We start from the raw sequence: 6,000 nt of genomic DNA, 5'->3' as shown, positions 1-6,000 counted from the left end.
TGCCATTCAGAGGGTGAATGGGCAAGACAAAAGATTCAAGTGCTTTTGAACGGGGTATGGTAGTAGGTGCCAGGCACACCGGTTTGTGTCAAGAACTGCAACGCTGCTGGATTTTTCACTCTCAACAGTTTCCCAGGTGTATCAAGAATGGTCCACCACTCAAAGGACATCTAACCAACTTCACACAACTGTGGGAAGCATTGGAGTCAACATGGGCCAGCATCCCTGTGGAACGCTTTCGACACCTTGTAGAGTCCATGACCCGATGAACTGAGGGCAAAAGGGCTGCAACTCAATATTAGGAAGGTGTTCTTAATGTTTTGTACACTCAGTGTATATAACTCGTCATCTCTGTTTTCACTCAAAAGGTACAGCACCATACTGTATGTGAAGCTGTTGTTACACACCATAAACATTTGTGACCGGCCGGCTTGATTCGGTCTTATGTAGCAACATTTGAAATTGTGTTTTTTACATTGGATAAAAGTAGAGACTCGGCACTAGAAAATGGTATATCATACACTACAGTTGAGGGACAATGGGAAAGTAATTCTGCTTTGAATGTTGATAAACTTGTAACCCCACTTTTGAGAAAATGGCCCTAGAATGTTTTGGTAAACCTACTGGAGAGCTCTTCTTTGTCTACACCCATTCAGCATCGTTCACACCCTCTTAAGCCTTAGCCCCACCCATCTCTTAAAGGATTCAACATGTGAGGCCATGTGCTAAACAGAGTGAGTACGGTAGTGGACTAAACAACCAAAGATTTCAAGACTAAAGGCTGGTTTATACTACGTCTATGGACATGTCTGTATACGGTTGTCACAGTGACATCATGAACATTCTATTGTTGTCCGACATCAAACTTGTCGTTGTCGTTATTAAAAAGTATAAACACAAAAACGACAGGCTGCATGACATCAGCAGCCTGGTGGTCCAAATGTGGTCCAAAATAGCATAACTGGTGTATTTTAACACCAATAAACCCATCCGTTTAAAGATCAATTTAGTATATGTCAATCTAGCAAACCAGGCAACTAAAAGCAACTTTCTAAACAATGTTTTGGTTTATTTCTAGCTTGTTAGCTAGCTAGCTAACGTTAAGTTAGCTGGCTAGCCAGTTCAAATAATGACCATATCATATAGCTCACAACGTCTTAACTGTAGCTAATTTGTATTAATTATCACTGGAAAATAAACTCACAACAAGATCATTATTTACAAGTTAATGGCGATCTAATTACAGAAAATAGCTTACCGTTGAGAGTGTGATGAAATAAAAGCAGGGCATTCTACCGGAGAATTTTAGAACTTGGACACTGTCTCGCTGGCATAACTTTATATCCTAATTTGACATTGCTGCAGGTCATGCTGTTCCTCACATTACCGCCTCTGGTAAACACACAGTATATAAAATCAAATCAAAGTTTATTTGTCACATGCACAGGATACAGAAGGTGTAAACGTTACAGTGTAATGGTTACTTGCATAGTGGAGTCTTTTGTTTAGACATGTAGCTAGCTAGCTAGCTAAAAAATGAACCATAATCCCAACCCATAATGTTACTACCCTACATGAATATACAGGTAGCTAAAGCTAACCAACTAGATAGGTTCAATGTTAGCTAGCTAACATTAGACTATAACTAGCAATGTAAATGGCTCTGAGATACGAATAATATAACTACACAGATCATACACGTAACGTTAGCTAGCGAGCCAGCCAGCCAGCCAGCCAGCCAGCTAACGTTAGCTAGCTAGCTAACAGTACGCTTTAACTTGCAATGGAAACAAATTTCTGACAAAATTAGAAATGTATCATATCTGAAAATGTAGCTAGCTAGACTCTCTTAGCCGTATACATGGATGAATGCTTCTCCCTCTTTGTCACGGATGCCATTATTGCCCTTAGTTTGAAGATGTAACAGGTGTTTTACACAACAGCCTTCTGGGTTCCCTTTTTGACTCCCTTCGCATTTGCAATCAAATTCTCTCCATCTCCTTAGCTATCATACCCTGCTTCCACCGGGCATTCCACTGATTTCAAAATTCGGTCCTCCAGAAAGTGAAGAGCCTTAGCAACACTTTTGTAGTTCTTCATGATATCTTTAAAAAATATATGCTTTAGTACATTGCTACATACTAAGCAGCTCATGTTATAGACAGAAGCGTTCTACATGGCAGACCAATCTGAGCTCATCTCTTGGCATGTCTAGCCCATCTATTATCTCAGCCAATCATGGCTAGCGGGAAGGTTCCTGTCTTTTTCCGTGGATAAACCAACTAGGCTCGTAATTTAATTTTTTTATTCGGATTTACAGATGGCAAACAAGTTTGCTATTAAGGCACATGAATGTTCACGTTCCAGAAAGCATTAGATTTTATTTGTTTATGTTTACGTTCAAATGCCTCTCCTGTGAAGTAGTGACGCGCCATATACGCCTAGTTTCCTGAAACTGGTCACATTTATGGTTAAACCATTGTCAAAGTCTCAACTGTCAAAGACTGTTAGACATTGAACACCTCCAGTTGAAGTCGGAAGTTTACATACACTTAAGTTGGAGTCATTAAAACTAGTTTTTCAACCACTCCACACATTTCTTGTTAACAAACTATAGTTTTGGCAAGTCGGTTAGGACATCTACTTTGTGCATGACACAAGTCATTTTTCCAACAATTGTTTACAGACATATTATTTCACTTATAATTCACTGTATCACAATTCCAGTGGGTCAGAAGTTTACATACACTAAGTTGACGGTGCCTTTAAACAGCTTGGAAAATTCCAGAAAATGATGTCATGGCTTTAGACGCTTCCGATAGGCTAATTTACAACATTTGAGTCAATTGGAGGTGTACCTGTGGATGTATTTCATGGCCTACCTTCAAACTCAGTGCCTCTTTGCTTGACATCATGGGAAAATCAAAATAAATCAGCCAAGACCTCAGACATTTTTTTGTAGACCTCCACGAGTCTGGTTCATCCTTGGGAGCAATTTCCAAATGCCTGAAATGCGTTCATCTGTACAGTCAATAGTACGCAAGTAAACACCATACCGCTCAGGAAGGAGACGCGTTCTGTCTCCTAGAGATGAATGTACTTTGGTGCGAAAAGTGCAAATCAATCCCAGAAGAACAGCAAAGGACCATGTGAAGATGCTGGAGGAAACAGGTACAAAATGATCTATATTCACAGTAAAACGAGTCCTATATCGACATAACCTGAAAGGCCGCTCAGCAAGGAAGAAGCCACTGCTCCAAAACCGCCATAAAAAAGCCAGACAACGGTTTGCAACTGCACATGGGGACAAAGATTGTACTTTTTGGAGAAATGTCCTCTGGCCTGATGAAACAAAAATAGAACTCTTTGCCCATAATGACCATCGTTATGTTTGGAGGAAAAGGGGGGATGCTTGCAAGCCGAAGAACACCATCCCAACCGTGAAGCACGGAGGTGGCAGCATCATGCTGTGGGGGTGCTTTGCTGCAGGAGGGCCTGGTGCACTTCACAAAATAGATGGCATCATGAGGAAGGAAAATACATTGAAGCAACATCTCAAGACATCAGTCAGGAAGTTAAAGCTTGGTCGCAAATGGGTCTTCCAAATGGACAATGACCCCAAGCATACTTCCAAAGTTGTGGCAAAATGGCTTAAGGACAACAAAGTCAAGGTATTGGAGTGGCCATCACAAAGCCCTGACCTCAATCCTATAGAACATGTGTGGGCAGAACTGAAAAAGCGTGTGTGAGCAAGAAGGCCTACAAACCTGATTCAATTACACCAGCTCTGTTAGGAGAAATGGGCCAAAATTCACCCAACTTATTGTGGGAAGCTTGTGGAAGGCTACCCGAAACGTTTGACCCAAGTTAAACAATTTAAAGGCAATGCTACCAAATACTAATTGAGTGTATGTAAACTTCTGACCCACTGGGAATGTGATGAAATAAATAAAAGCTGAAATAAATCATTCTCTCTACTATTATTCTGACATTTCACATTCTTAAAATAAAGTGGTGATCCTAACTGACCTAAGACAGGGACTGTTTACTAGGATTAAATGTCAGGAATTGTGAAAAACTGAGTTTAAATGTAGTTGGCTAAGGTGTAAACTTCCGACTTCAACTGTAATTTAGCATGGCAAACTACCGTTTTTTTTTTTTTACTACACTATAAGTTAATTAGAACATAAATATGTAGAAATTGTAACATTTTGAGTTCTAGAATGCCTAGCCCTATGGCTCTTTAAACTTCAATGCGTTAACACCGCTAAACGGTGTTACCAAATCTTCTAAATCTTCTAGCAGTCTTAGGTCATTGTAAATTGATGCTTCAATATCAGTGCCTCTCAGGGCTTCAGGGGGCTGACTAATAAGAACACAGGCACACATCAGGAAGCACAGACAAGGTGACAGGCTTCCAGGAGAGGCAGGAAGCACAGACATGGTGACAGGCTTCCAGTAGAGGCAGGAAGCACAGACAAGGTGACAGGCTTCCAGTAGAGGCAGGAAGCACAGACAAGGTGACAGGCTTCCAGTAGAGGCAGGAAGCACAGACAAGGTGACAGGCTTCCAGTAGAGACAGGAAGCACAGACAAGGTGACAGGCTTCCAGCAGAGGCAGGAAGCACAGACAAGGTGACAGGCTTCCAGTAGAGGCAGGAAGCACAGACAAGGTGACAGGCTTCCAGTAGAGGCAGGAAGCACAGACAAGGTGACAGGCTTCCAGTAGAGACAGGAAGCACAGACAAGGTGACAGGCTTCCAGTAGAGACAGGAAGCACAGACAAGGTGACAGGCTTCCAGTAGAGGCAGGAAGCACAGACAAGGTGACAGGCTTCCAGTAGAGACAGGAAGCACAGACAAGGTGACAGGCTTCCAGTAGAGGCAGGAAGCACAGACAGAGTGACAGGCTTCCAGTAGAGACAGGAAGCACAGACAAGGTGACAGGCTTCCAGTAGAGACAGGAAGCACAGACAAGGTGACAGGCTTCCAGCAGAGGCAGGAAGCACAGACAAGGTGACAGGCTTCCAGTAGAGGCAGGAAGCACAGACAAGGTGACAGGCTTCCAGGAGAGGCAGGAAGCACAGACAAGGTGACAGGCTTCCAGTAGAGGCAGGAAGCACAGACAGGTGACAGGCTTCCAGTAGAGACAGGAAGCACAGACAAGGTGACAGGCTTCCAGTAGAGGCAGGAAGCACAGACAAGGTGACAGGCTTCCAGGAGAGGCAGGAAGCACAGACAAGGTGACAGGCTTCCAGGAGAGGCAGGAAGCACAGACAAGGTGACAGGCTTCCAGTAGAGGCAGGAAGCACAGACAAGGTGACAGGCTTCCAGTAGAGACAGGAAGCACAGACAAGGTGACAGGCTTCCAGGAGAGGCAGGAAGCACAGACAAGGTGACATCTTGACTGAATGACACCAGTTATTCCTTCACACCACACCTTGGGTGAATACCCAGCCGGTGATGGTCATCATCACTCTGGACAAACAGAGACATGGATGATGTCTTGAGAGAACTATTTTGCCTGAAAGCACACATGTACTCAGGGGCTTTAAGTGATGGATGCAGCCATCGGAAAGCAAGGTCAAAGTTCTGAAAGGCCATGCGGGGGTTCATTTCATGCTATTTATGAAACCAAAGACAGTACAGTATGAAGATAGACAGAAACTGCTTCTCCAATAGAAATCCCCGATCACCCTTGTAGGTGATGTCATGGCGACGTTGGCTAGCTAAGCTCATACGTAGAAACACGTCATCGGGTCTAACGGTCGTCTCTCGCCGAACTGCGCATGTGAAGGCCGTCAAATCAAAGGCACTCCTTCGATATAAAGTTGGTTTTTTTGACAAAAATGAAAACGAGTGGTGCAGTGGTCTAAGGCACTGCATCGCAGTGCTAGCTGTGCCACTAGAGATCCTGGTTCGAATCCAGCCTCTGTCGTAGCCGGCCGCGACCGGGAGACCCATGGGGCAGCGCACAATTGGCCCAGCGTCGTCCAGGGAAG

This window comes from Coregonus clupeaformis, unplaced genomic scaffold (genome assembly GCF_020615455.1).
Source record: "Coregonus clupeaformis isolate EN_2021a unplaced genomic scaffold, ASM2061545v1 scaf0154, whole genome shotgun sequence".
NCBI classification, from domain to species: Eukaryota; Metazoa; Chordata; class Actinopteri; order Salmoniformes; family Salmonidae; genus Coregonus; species Coregonus clupeaformis.
This window is presented reverse-complemented; position numbering follows the sequence as displayed.